We start from the raw sequence: 14,983 nt of genomic DNA on the forward strand, positions 1-14,983 counted from the left end.
GTAGTAAAATTGAAGCTATCAGAGTTTCAAAGGACTGGAATTCACAATCACAACAAATGATGAGAGCATCTCAGCTCATCATATGAGCAGAAAAAGCAGCACTCTCTTAGAACTTTTTGAAGACAGAAGAAAGGGGCAGGACAAATAAAGAAAGGAATAGCGAGCTGGTCTGATCTTAGAAAAGAGTAGAGCTATCCCACTAGTCCTCGCAGAGCCCTTTTTTTGTGCCAGGAGTTCTGACACCACTTACTTCCAGAGGAGATGCTGGTCAGCAGACAGTAGACAGAAAACAGGAAAAACAAGTCAAGGAAAGAAATCACTCAAAGACATCAGTGGAAGGTCCCTTGACTGTATATCACCCACCCCACTTCTTTGCATACCCATTTCCATGAGGATCATAGCCAAAGCAAACACTGTATGTTCATACCTAAGTGAAAAAAATACACTCCAGCATTCAATGCTATAAATATTTGAAAGTGTCTAGAAACTCACAAATATGAACAAAACTTCAAGACTCAAAAGATATTTGAGGACCTCCAATTGCATAATAAAAGTCAGAAAACTAATCCTTGAAGGACTTAACTTAGTGAAAACAGAAAAGTTAAAATAAGTGTATCATCAGATAAATGTAGCCATGAAAAAGAAAATGTTATTAGAAAACTGAGAAGTTCTTGGAAATTAAGTATGTGGTGGCAAAAAATATTTTTTAATAAATGGATATGCTGAGTAAAAAATAGATTTAGTTCCATTTTCACTTATTTTAAATAGCAGTAAGATTTAGCAGTAACATGGGTTTCCACAAGGATAGAGTACAAAATAATAATGATGAAAACATTAGACAAAGTTAAGTAGTATGGAAAATAGTTCTATTAATAGAAATCCTAGTGATTTTATCACAGGAGTTTTAAGGAGAGAGAAAAATAAGCAAAGGTAATTGAATACATTTTTCCTACAATGGTGAAAAATCCACAGAATCCACCAAATTCTAAACAGGATTACAGTAAAAAGATCCACACTCCCAAAATCTGGTGAAACATGAGAATAACAAGGGAAAAATAAAGCCCTGAGAAATTTTAAAGAGAAAAAGGAAGTTACAAAGAATGAGACTCAATTTAGAATAAATCTTTCCTTACACAATGCTTATAAATGATTAAAAGCAGTCAAGTAAAATCTTCAAAAGTTCACTAGGAAATTATTTTCAAAATTGTTATTCTATACCTGATAATCTCAATTCAAACATAAGGTCAAAGTATAGACATTTGGGGGCCTTCTCTGGTGGTCTAGTGGTTAAGACTCCATGCTTCCACTGCAGGGAGGAGGGGTTCAATCCCTGGTCAGGGAACTAAGGTCTTTCATGCTGTGTGGTAGAGCTAAAAATAAAATAAGTAAGAAAAATATAGACATTTTTCGACATGTGAACATTCAGACTTTTATAATCTTGAAATCATTTCTGAAATAATTACCTGAGGAAAAACTCCGACAAAATGAAAATGTATCCCCAAAAGGGGAGAAAGTGGGGCACAAAATTAATGACATACAAAGGGCAAGCAAAACTTTTCAGTCTAAATAATGATTGATAATGTCGTAGCAAAGATTAAAGAAATTATCAAGTTATTTTTCATAAGAAAACAGGGCTAAAATTCTAGCTGTTTCTAACAAAATATGCAAGCTGATATAGAGGGTAGGAAGCTGTTAGCATTTAGAGAGTGGTCTGTCTTATGCTAGTAAGGCTATCGATAGTAATTCTAATTTTTAATTATATAGACAGATACAAGCAATTACAATACAAAAATTTTGCCTGGAAGTTTAAAATAAACCTAAAATGAAATATCTTTCCTTTTAATAGAAGAAAAGGAAAATGAAATGAAGAAAGCTTGATCAGTCCAGCTAAGGAAAAATAAAAGTATGAAGTCTATTAAGCATGAGGTAAAAATCATTAAGTGAGGCACTATGACTTCTCATTTCCTACAAAGACTGCATGGGTTTTTATCAGAAGCACCTCCTGAATATACTGTCCAACACCAGTATGGACCAAATAAATATGAAGACTAAAAGTGAATTCTGTGTACAAAAATCAGTGCAAACAATAGCAATGATGAAAATTACCCAAAAAGTTGTATGGAAGATAGTTCTAGAGTGTCCTTTATTGCTAGCAAGTACATCAATAACATTTATTTCAGGTATCTCTGGATACTTATTTAGAATAACATTTAATCAATTAATTTAGATAATACATGCATGCTAAGTCACTTCAGTCCTATCTGACTCTTTGTGATCCCATGGACTATAGCCGGCCAGGCTCCTCTGTCATGGGATTCTCCAATCAAGAGTACTGAATTGGGTTTCCATGCCCTCCTCCAGGAAATCTGCCCAACCCAGATTCAAAATCACCTCTCTGACATCTCCTGCTTTGGCAGGTGGGTTCTTTACCATTAGCACAACCTGGGAAGTCCAATGTAGTTAATAAATAGTTTCTAATATTTAAGAAGCTGAATTTAATAATAAAATACAACTGGCATATAACTCGGAGAAGGCAATAGCAACCCATTCCAGTACTCTTGCCTGGAAAATACCGTGGACGGAGGAGCCTGGTAGGCCGCGGTCCATGGGGTCGCTAAGAGTCGGACACGACTGAGTCACTTCACTTTCACTTTCATGCACTGGAGAAGGAGATGGCAACCCACTCCAGTGTTCTTGCCTGGAGAATCCCAGGGACGGGGGAGCCCGGTGGGTTGCCGTCTATGGGGTCGCACAGAGTCGGACACGACTAACACGACTTAGCAGCAGCAGCAGCATATAACTAACAAGATAAGATTGACTGAGGAAATATTTTACTGGTTCTTCTGTGCCAGATATTTCCCACCCAGTTAGCTCACTTGATCTTCATAAGATGCTTTGAACAGAAACGTTTCAGTTGAATTACCTGATACCTCCCTGCCCAGTTAATAAAGGGTAGAGATGGAATGTGAACCTAAGACATTTGCCACACCACATATGCTGAGTATAACTTTAAAAAAGAAACTGGTGCTCCACAACAGCAACCTGGAGAGCAGTCCCCCTCTTAAGAGCTGTGACATATAAAACTCAAACAAGACACCCAATGTTACTTAGTTTTCAACATGGATGTCAGCAAGAAGTTTCTCGGAGACAGGAGCTTCCCTCCACAGCTTCTGCAGCAGCAGAGGAGCACGGCTCAGTGTGGAGGCTGGGGAACTAACCACATGTAATAACAACCCAATCTGGAAAGACCGCGATGTCCATATTCCAAAGATAAGAACACAACACATTTAAATTAGCATCTAAATGTAACAAAATCAAAAGAACCAATTTAAAAGCAGTGTTTGTTAAAGCCGCGATTAGATTTTTAAATAATGTGCCTAGAATTTTAAAGTGCTTTTTTTTAAAAAAAATAAATGGCTTCCCTTAACTAAAAAATAATTATTTTTATTTGTAGAAAGTTGATGAAGCACTTTTGTGGCTGCCTTATTATTTGACTCTCATAATCAACTCATAAAACAAATATCTTTCAATCCATTTTACAGATGAGGAGAAAGCGAACCAGAACTGAAGGAATGCATCCAAATTGCTATTTCTAAGGCATAGTACAAGATTTCAACTCTGGTTTTGTAACTTGTGAACTCTGCATTGGAAAGTATTTCAAGCCAAATACATTCTACATTTGCTGAGTAAATGTTATATATCTTGCAGCCTCATTTTGGCATGAAAATCCATTTAGGATTAAAAAGTAACTGAGTCAGTAATTTCATCATGAGTAAATAAAAATAAGAGTTCAGAAAAGTTTATCCCTTTGAAATCTTTAGAACTTCAGGAAGCCAGATTCACAGATTCAAAAGAATTTGATTTCAAAGAAAAGCACTTATTAGGTGCACAACCCCATACCTATTGTGCACTGCCTCAGGACATTCTTCTACTGGAAGAAGACTTCTTTTATTGTTGCTATTCTTTGGGGATTCAGATGACCATTATATCCACTACTGTGGGCACCTGTTCTAAGAAGCCCTTAGAAGAAAGGGAGTAGCCCTCACAATCAATAAAAGAGTCTGAAATGTAGTACTTGGCTGCATTCTTAAATGACAAAATGATCTACATTCATTTCCAAGGCAAACCATTCAACATCACAGCTAATCCAAATCTATGCCCAAACCACTGATGCCAAAGAAACTGAAGTTGACCAGTTCTGTGAAGACTTACAAGCTAGGGAAAACACCAAAAAAAAAAGATGTCCTTTTCATGGTAGGGGATTGGAATGGAAAAGTAGGAAGTCAAGAAATACCTGGAGTATCAAGTAAGTTTGGCCTTAGAATACAAAATGAAACAGGGCAAAGGCTAACAGAGTTTTGACAAGAGAACAGACTGGTCACAGCAAACACCCCTTTCCAACAACACAAGAGGTGACTCTACATATGGAAAATGCCAAATTGTCAATATTGAAATAAGATTGATTATATTCTTTGCAGCTCAAGATGGAGAAGCTCTTGCAACAAAAAGAATCAAATATTTACGAGTATATCTACCTAAAGAAATGAAAGACCTATATACAGAAAACTATAAAACACTGAGGAAAGAAATCAAAGAGGACACAAACAGATGAAGAAATATATGGTGTTCCTGGATTGGAAGAATCAAGATTGTGAAAATGACTATACTCCCCAAAGCAATCTATAGATTCAATGCAATCCCTATCAAACTACCAATGGTAATTTTCACATAACTAGAACAAATAATTTCACAATTTGTATGGAAATACAAAAAAACCTTGAAAAGCCAAAGCAATATTGAGAAAGAAGAATGGAACTGGAGGAAACAACCTGCCTGACTTCAGGCTCTACTACAAAGCCACAGTCATCAGGACAGTATAGTACTGGCACAAAGACAGAAATATAGATCACTGGAACAGAATAGAAATCCCAGAGATAAATCCACATACCTATGGACACCTTATCTTCTACAAAGGAGGCAAGGATATACTATGGAAAAAAGATAATCTCTTTAACAAGTGGTGCTGGGAAAACTGGTCAACAACCTATAAAAGAATGAGACTAGAACACTTTCTCACCCCATGTACAAGAATAAACTCAAAACGCATTAAAGATCTAAATGTAAGACCAGAAACTATAAAACTCCTAGAGGAAAACATAGGCAAAACACTCTTTGACATAAATCGCAGCAGGGTCCTCTATGACCCACCTCCCAGAATATTGGAAATAAAAGCGAAAATAAACAAATGGGATCTAATTAAACTTAAAAGCTTTTGCACAACAAAGGAAACTATAAGCAAGGTGAAAAGACAGCCTTCAAAATGGGAGAAAATAAAAGCAAATGAAGCAACAGACAAAAGACTAATCTCAAAAATATACAAGCAACTCCTACAGCTCAATTCCCGAAAATGAAATGACCCAATCAAAACATGGGCCAAAGAACTAAACAGAAATTTCTCCAGAGAAGACATACAGATGGCTAACAAACACATGAAAAGATGCTCAACATCACTCATTATCAGAGAAATGCAAATCAAAACCACAATGAGGTACCATTACAGGCCAGTCAAGATGGCTGCTATCCAAAAGTCTACAAGCAATAAATGCTTGAGAGGGTGTGGAGAAAAGGGAACCCTCTTACACTGTTGGTGGGAATGCAAACTAGTACAGCCACTAGGGACAGCAGTGCGGAGATCCCTTAAAAAACTGGAAATCGAACTGCCATATGACCCAGCAATCCCACTCCTGGGCATACACACCGAGGAAACTAGATCTGAAAGATATACATGCACCCCAATGTTCATTGCAGCACTGTTTATAATTGCCAGGATGTGGAAGCAACCTAGATGCTCATCAGCAGACGAATGGATAAGGAAGCTAAGGTACATATACACAATGGAATATTACTCAGCCATTAAAAAGAATTCATTTGAATCAGTTCTAATGAGATGGATGAAACTGGAGCCCATTATACACAGTGAAGTAAGCCAGAAAGATAAAGACCAATACAGTATACTAACGCATATATATGGAATTTAAAAAGATGGTAATGATAACCCTATATGCAAAACAGAAAAAGAGACACAGATGTACAGAACAGGCTTTGGGACTCTGTGGGAGAAGACAAGGGTGGGATGTTCTGAGAGAATAGCATTGAAACAAGTATACCATCAAGGGTGAAACAGATCACCAGCCCAGGTTGGGTGCATGAGACAAGTGCTCAGGGCTGGTGCACTGGGAAGACCTAGAGGGATGGGATGGGGAGGGAGGCAGGAGGGTGGATCAGGATGGGGAACACATCCAAATCCATGGCTGATTCATGTCAATGTATGGCAAAAACCACTACAATGTTGTAAAGTAATTAGCCCCCAACTAATAAAAATAAATGGAAAGAAAAAAGATGGAGAAGCTCTATAAAGTCAATAAAAAAAAAAAAACCTGGAGATGACTGTGGCTCATAACATCCTTACCGCAAAATTGTTCCTTATTGCAAAAATTCATGCTTAAATTGGAGAAAGTAGGGAAAACCAGTAGGATATTCAGGTATGACCCGAATCAAATCCCTTATAACTACAGTGGAGGAGACAAAAGATTCAAGGGATTATATTTCATAGACAGAGTGTCTGAAGAACTATGGACAGAAGTTTGCAATATTGTACAGGGGACACCGATCAAAACTATCCCAATGAAATGGAAAACAAGAAGGCAAAGTGGTTATCTGAGGGAGATCTACAAATAGCTGAGGAAAGAAGAGAAGTTAAAAATCAAGGGAGAAAGGGAAAGATATACCCCAATGAATGCAGTGTTTCAGAGAATAGCAAGGAGATATACAAAAGTCTTCTTCAGTGAATAATGAAGAAAAGTAAATGAAAACAATAGAAGGGGAAAGACTTGAGATCTCTTCAAGAAAACTGGAGATATCAAAGGAACATTTAATGCAAGGATGGGCACAATAATGAACAGAAACTGTAAAGACCTAACAGAGGAAGAAGAGATTAAGAAGAGGTGACAAGAATACACAGAAGAACTACACAAGAAAAGGTCTTAATGACCTGGATAACCATGATGATGTGGTCACCCATCTAGAGCCAAACATCCTGGAATGTGAAGTCAAGTGGGCCTTAGGAAACATGACAAATAAAGCTAGTGGAGGTGATGGAATTCCTGCTGAACCATTTCAAATCCTAAAAGATGATGCTGTTAAAGTATAGCACTCAATTTGTCAACAAATTTGGAAAACTCAGCAGTGGCCACAGGACTCGAAAAGGTAAGTTTTTATCCCAATCTCAAAGAAGAAGAGTGTCAAAGAATGTTCAAACTACTGAATAATTACACTCATTTCTCATGCTAGTAAGGTTATGCTCAAAATCCTTCAACTCTGGCTTCAGCGGTATGTGAACTGAGAACTTTCAGATACACAAGGTGGGTGTAAAAAAGGCAGAGGAACCAGAAATCAAATTGTCGACATTTGTTGGATCACAGTGAAAGCAAGGGGATTCCAGAAAAATATCTACTTCTGTTTTGTTGACTACCCAAAAACCTTTGACTGTGTGGATCACAACAGACCCTAGAAAATTCTTAAGGAGATGGGAATACCAGACCACATTACTTATGTCCTGAGAAACCTATATAGAGGTCAAGAAGCAACAGTTAAAACATTACATGGAACAACTTGCTGGTTCAACCTTGGGAAAGGAGTACAAAAAAGGCTGTGTATTGTCACTCTGTTTATTTACCTTCTATGCTGGGTACATCATGTAAAATACCAGACCAGATGAATCACAACTTGGAATCAAGATTGCCAGGAGAAATAGCAACAACCTCAGATATGCAGATGACACCATACTTATGATAGAAAGTGAAGAGGACTCAAGAGCCTCTTGATGAAAGTGAAAGAAGAGAGTGGAAAAATTTGACTTAAAACTCAACATTCAAAAATTTGAGATCATGTCATCTGGTCCCATCATTTCATGGCAGAGAAGAGGAAAAAGTGGAAACAGTGACAGATTATATTTTCTTGGGTTCCAAAATCACTGCACATGGTAACTGCAGCCATGAAAAAAAAAAATTCTTGCTCCTTGGAAGAAAAGCTATGACAAACCTAAACAGTGTATTAAAAAGCAGAGACGTCACTTTGCTGACAAAGATCCATATAGTCCAAGCTGCAGTTCTCCCAGTAGTCACATACAGATGTGAGAGTTAGACATTAAAGAAGGCTGAGCAGCAAAGAATTAATGCTTCCAAACTGTGATGCTGGAGAAGACCCTTGAGAGTTCCTTGGACAGCAAGGAGATCAAGCCAATCAATCCTGAAAGAAATCAACCCTGAATATTCATTGGAAGAACTAATGCTGAAGCTGAAGCTCCAATACTTTGGCCACCAGAGTAAATAACAGACTCCTTGAAACAGACCCTGATTCTGGGAAAGACGGAAGGCCAAAGGGGAAGAGGGTAGCAGAGGATGAGATAGTTCAATAGCATCACCAATTCAATGGACGTGAATTTGAGCAAACTCTGGGAGACAGTGAAGAACAGGGAAGCCTGGCGTGTTACAGTCCATGGGGTTGCAAAGAGTGGACAGGACTTAGTGACTGAATAACAGGAATACTTTTGAGAAACAAAGAAAAATTATCTTTATTTGCAGAGTATATGATCATTTATGTAGAAAATCAATGGAAGCTACATAGAAGAGTAGATTTTTGAGTGATAATATTCTCTCTATTCCTCCAGAGCAATCTCTTTACCTGAAAAACTTGTGACTTCCCTTTTTCTATGCAAAATTTCTGGGGTCTCATATGCCTAACCATTTTACTCTTCATAGAAGGAAGAAACCATAGAAATTGTTCAGCTGGGACAGATCTTAGAAATGTTCTAATAAAGTGCCTTATATCTGTATTTTAAGAGCAATGTGATAATGGCTCAGAGATGCAAAGACTTCCGTACATAATCACACAGTGGGTTAATATCAGAACTTCCAGTTGAAAAGTCTTTACTTCCTCAAATATGAGTTTTTTAATCATGTGAATCTGAAGAAATTGTAAATATAATATTGACCATAGTAAACACATACTATTAAATTTTAACTCTCTAGTAAATTAACATGAGAAAACTGAGAGGTTATGAAAATTTGTGATAACCTGTGTTACCCCAGATAGTAGGTACATCAAAGTTTAGAGAACAACAATCTTTTACCTAAAAGCCTCAATCAGAGCTCAAAAAGAAACTGGGATGTCAATACAAGACATATTCTGTTGCCCTTTGCTCTCAGTGATCCCCAAAATTCTAAATAAAGAATAAGTCAGAATATTTGAGCACAGAATCTAGTTTCTAGGCCCCTGACCAGAATTCTAATTTGTGAGTAGGTAGAGATTGGGCATTAGTTGAGGCTAAAAAAATCAAACTATCCCCCAAGTAAGCAACATTCAGTGTGATGAGGGAATCTCCTAAGTAGAAAGAGGTCCCCTCACCAGGTGAGGAAAAGAAGTCTGAGCAACAGGCTTCTCCAGCCTTTGGAATCATTGTACAAATGTCCTGCTTTGATTTCACGCTACCCAGACTCACAAAGCTCAGATGTATATGTGAGGAATGTATGTGAGAAATATATGCGAGGAATATATGTGAGGAATAAGAAATGCAGGGGCTACTAACAGCAGCCACACAATAGAAGTTATTGCAGTTCACAAGGACCTACTTAGGAAACAAACTCAGCAGATTTCACCACTGATTAAACAAAGATCTTACAAGTCACCTGGCATTTCCGGCAGATGACACCAGCTTTTGTGCCACAGGTATTCACATTTGCTGATGCGGCTACTGGAGCCCCTTCCCAGTCTGTCCCCAGACACCCGCCAGAGTCCAAGAGCCACACCCAAAGCCAGCTCAGATTTCTGAGTCTGTGTGAGTGCAAGATGCAAGCCTAGACTCCTCTGGCTCATACCCATATGAGCTCATGGAAGCTACATATGCTTAGACTAACTGCTCCAGCTGAGAACATGTACACACCCAGCCTGAGCCCTGTGTGTGACCTCCACAGCAGTGCACATGTCCAGAGGGAGAGTTTTCAGGTCTGGGAGAATTTGCCAACAGACAGCACCCCTGCAACTGCCAGTGAGCCCTTACTTGGCCTGGTTCTTGCTTCCTACACACTATATATATGTCTGCACCTGGCTTCTGCCCCAACACAAGGCCTGTAGCTGACTCATGCTGCTGAGTTTGTGTCCACCACTTTCTCTGGCCACCAACAATACCTGTCCTGTTCCCTAGGAACTGGGCCTTTAGACACCACTGAAGATGCCTATTATCCTTGCAGCTGCTACACAACCCCAGCTGTGTTCATCAAGATCCACATAGTTTTTCAGTGTTGTGGTACCAGTGGCCTGAGTTGAAAAGACATCATGCCCCTTTCCTCAGATTCAGTGCTTCCACATGCTCCCATAACTCATATCTTGCAGCACTTGACCTAGAGTAACAGCATACGTCAGCATACTCCCATTCACAGGTGAAAATCTTCTCTTACTAAAGAAAGTCCATAATGCCTGGAAGAGGTGCATGCTTTTTCAAATCTGTAGACCTATGTGGAAGGCTCCAGGGATCACTGAAGAATCAGAGGGAAATGACTCCACCAGAGGACTACAGTAAATCTCCAGTAGCTGGCCCTAAAGGAATGGAGATCCAGGAACTGCCCAACATAGCAGTATAAACAATTGTTCCAAAGGTGCTCAAAGAGCTATAAGAGAACACAGATAAACAACTTAACAATATTGGGAGACAATAAAAGAACTAAATAGGAAGTTCAACAAAGACATAGAAAATATAAAAAGAACCAAACATTGCTTATGAGTACAATGACTGAACAGTAGGCAGTTTCATCAGCAGACTGGGCCAAGCAAAGAAAAGAATCAGTGAGCCTGAAGACAGAAGGTTGAAATTATATTTTCAGAGAAGTAAATTAATAAATCAATGAGAAGGGATGAAAAGAGGTTATTGAACTTATTGGACATCTTCAAGAGAAATAATGTATGCAGCATTGGAGTCCCAGAAGGAGAAAGGTAGGCAAAAGGAGTGAAGGGCTTACTTAAAGAAATAATGGCTAACAGCTTCCCAAACTTGGAGAGAGATTTGGCTATTCAAGTTCATGAAGCAAATAGGTCACCCCAAAACTTCAATCCAAAACAATCTTCTCCAAAGCATGTGTAATGAAACTATTTAAAATCAAAGATGAGAGAGTTTTAAAAGCAACAAGAGAAAGCATATTTTCTTATAAAAGGGACCCAACCTCAAGGCTATTAGAATATTCCTCAACAGAGACCTTGCAGACCAGGAGATAATGGGATGATACATTCAAAGTTCTAACAACCACAACCCAAAAAAAAAAAAAAAAAAAAAACTGCCAATAAAGAATGTTTTACCCAGTAAGGTTATACTCCAGAAGTGAAGGCAAAATAAAGAATTTTCCAGTAAAAATAAACACAAAAGTAAACAAGTGGAACCTGATTAAACTTAAAAGCTTTTGCACAGCAAAGGAAACTTTAAGCAAGGTGAAAAGACAACCCTCAGAATGAGAGAAAATAATAGAAAATGAAACAACTGACAAAGGATTAATTTCCAAAGTATACAAGCAGCTCAGACAACTCAATACCAGATAAACAACCCAATCAAAATGTGGGGAAAAGACCTAAACAAATATTTCTCCAAAGAAGACATACAGATTGCTTAAAAACACATGAAACGATGCTCAACATCGCTCATTATGAGAGAAATGCAACTCAAAACTACAATGAGATATCACCTCACACAGGTCAGAATGACCATCATCAGAAAGTCTAGAAACAATAAATGCTGTAGAGGGTATGGAGAAAAGGGAATGCTCTTGTAATGCTGGGGGGAATGTAAATTGATTCAGCCACTATGGAAGATGGTACGGAGATTCCTTTAAAAGCTAGGAATCAAAGCACCATATGACCCAGCAAACCCGCTCAAAGGCATATACACCAAGGACACCAAAATTGAAAAAGACACATGTATCCCATTGTTCATTGCAGCTCTATTTACAATAGCTAGAACGTGGAAGCAACCTCAATGTCCATCGACAGATGAATGGATGAAGAAGTTGTGGTACATACACACAATGGAATATTACTGAGTAATAAAAAGGAATGGATTTGAGTCAGTTCTGATGAGGTGGATGAACCTAGAGCCTATTACACACAGTGAAGTAAGTCAGAAAGAAAAAGATAAATATTGTATCAGTTCAGTTCAGTTGCTCACTGGTGGTCGACTCTTTGAGACCCCATGGACTGCAGCATGCCAGACCTCCCTGTCCATCATCATCTCCCGGAGTCCACCCAAACCCATGTACATCGAGTCGGTGATGCCATCCAGCCATCTCATCCTCTGTTGTCCCTTTCTCCTCCTGCCCTCAACCTTTCCCATCATCAGGGTCTTTTCCAATGAGTCAGCTCTTCCCATCACGTGGCCAAAGTATTGGACTTTCAGCTTCATCATCAGTCCTTCCAATGAACAACCAGGACTGATCTCCTTTAGGATGGACTGCTTGGATCTCCTTGCAGTCCAAGGGACTCTTAAGAATCTTCTCCAACACCACAGTTCAAAAGCGTCAATTCTTTGGCACTCAGTTTTCTTTATAGTCCCACTCTCACATCCATACATGACCACCGGAAAAACCATAGTCTTGACTAGATGAACCTTTGTTGACAAAGTAATGTCTCTGCTTTTTAATATGCTGTCTAGGTTGGTTGTAACTTTCCTTCCAAGGAGTAAGCATCTTTTAATTTCAGGGCTGCAAACACCATCTGCAGTGGTTTGGAACCCAAAAATATAAAGTCAGCCACTGTTTCCACTGTTTCCCCATCTATTTGCCATGAAGTGATGGGACTGGATGCCATGATTTTCATTTTCTGAATGTTAAGCTTTAAGCCAACTTTTTCACTCTCCTCTTTCATTTTCATCAAGAGGCTCCTTAGTTCTTCTTCACTTTCTGCCATAAGGGTGGTGTCATCTGCATATCTGAGGTTATTGATATTTCTCCTGGAAATCTTGATTCCAGTTTGTGCTTCCTCCAGTCCAGTGTCTCTCATGATGTACTATGCATATAAGGTAAATAAGCAGGGTGACAATATACAGTCTTGACGTACTCCTTTCCCTATTTGGAACCAGTCTGTTGTTCCATGTCCAGTTCTAACTGTTGCTTCCTGACCTGTATACAGGTTTCTCAAGAGCAAGTGTGGTGGTCTGGTATGCCCAACACTTTCAGAATTTTCCACAGTTTATTGTGATCCACACAATTAAAGGCTTTGGCATAGTCAATAAAGCAGAAATAGATGTTTTTCTGGAACTCTCTTGCTTTTTTGATGATCCAGTGGATGTTGGCAATTTGATCTCTGGTTCCTCTGCCTTTTCTAAAACCAGTTTGAACATCTGGAAGTTCATGGTTCACATATTGTTTAAGCCTGGCTTGGAGAATTTTAAGCATTACTTTAGTAGCATGTGAGATGAGTGAAATTGTGCGGTAGTTTGAGCATTCTTTGGCATCACGTTTCTTTGGAATTGGAATGAAAACGGATGTTTTCCGGTCCTGTGGCCACTGCTAAGTTTTCCAAATTTGCTGGCATATTGAGTGCAGCACTTTCATCTTTCAGGATTTTAAATAACTCAACTGAAATTCCATCTCCTCCATTAGTTTTGTTCATAGTGATACTTCCTAAGGCCCACTTGACTTCACATTCCAGGATGTCTGGCTCTAGGTGAGTGATCACACCATCATGGTTATCTGGGTCATTAGATCTTTTTTGTATAGTTCTTCTGTGTATTTGTGCCACCTTTTCTTAATATCTTCCGCTTCTGTTAGGTCCTTACTATTTCTGTCCTTTATTGAGCCCATCTTTGCATGAAATGTTCTGTTGCTATCTCTAATTTTCTTGAAGAGATCTCTAGTCTTTCCCATTCTATTGTTTTCCTCCATTTCTTTGCATTGATCACTGAGGAAGGCTTTCTTATCTCTCTTTGCCATTCTTTGGAACTCTACATTCAAATTGGTATATCTTTCCTTTTCTCTTTTGCTTTTCACTTCCCTTCATTTCACAGCTATTTGTAAGGCCTCCTCAGACAGCCATTTTGCTTTTTTGCATTTCTTTTTCTTGGGGATGGTCTTGATTCCTGTCTCCTGTACAATGTCACGAACCTCCATCCATAGTTCATCAGGCACTCTGTCTATCAGATCTAGTCCCTTAAATCTATTTCTCTCTTCCACTGCATAGTCATAAGGGATTTGATTTAGGTCATACCTGAATGGTCCAGTGGTTTTCTCCACTTTATTAAATTTCAGTCTGAATTTGGCAATAAATGAGTTCATGATCTGAGCCAGAGTCAGCTCCCAGTCTTGTTTTTGCTGACCGTATAGAGCTTCTCCATCTTTGGCTGCAAAGAATATAATCCATCTGATTTGGATGTCAACCATCTGGTGATGTCCATGTGTAGAGTCTTCTCTTGTGTTGTTGGAAGAGGGTGTTTACTATGACCAGTGCGTTCTCTTGGCAGAACTCTGTTAGCCTTTGCCCTGCTTCATTCTGTACTCCAAAACCAAATTTGCCTGTTACTGTAGGTGTTTCTTGACTTCCTACTTTTGCATTCCAGTCCGTTATAATGAAAAGGACAACTTTTTTGGGTGTTAGTTCTAGAAGGTCTTGTAGGTCTTCATGAAGTGACATGAAGTCGCTCAGTCATGTCCGTCTCTTTGTGACCCCATGGGCTATGGCCTACCAGGCTCCCCCATCCATGGGATTTTCCAGGCAAGAATACTGGAGTGGTTTGCCATTTCCTTCTCCAGGGGATCTTCCGAACCCAGGGATTGAACCCGGGTCTCCCACACTGTAGGCAGACATTTTATGATCTGAGCCACTAGGGAAGTCCTGTAGGTCTTCATAGAACTGTTAAACTTCAGCTTCTTCAGTGTTACTGGTTGGGACA

Source organism: Odocoileus virginianus, chromosome 7, assembly GCF_023699985.2.
Source record: "Odocoileus virginianus isolate 20LAN1187 ecotype Illinois chromosome 7, Ovbor_1.2, whole genome shotgun sequence".
In the NCBI taxonomy this organism is placed as follows: Eukaryota; Metazoa; Chordata; class Mammalia; order Artiodactyla; family Cervidae; genus Odocoileus; species Odocoileus virginianus.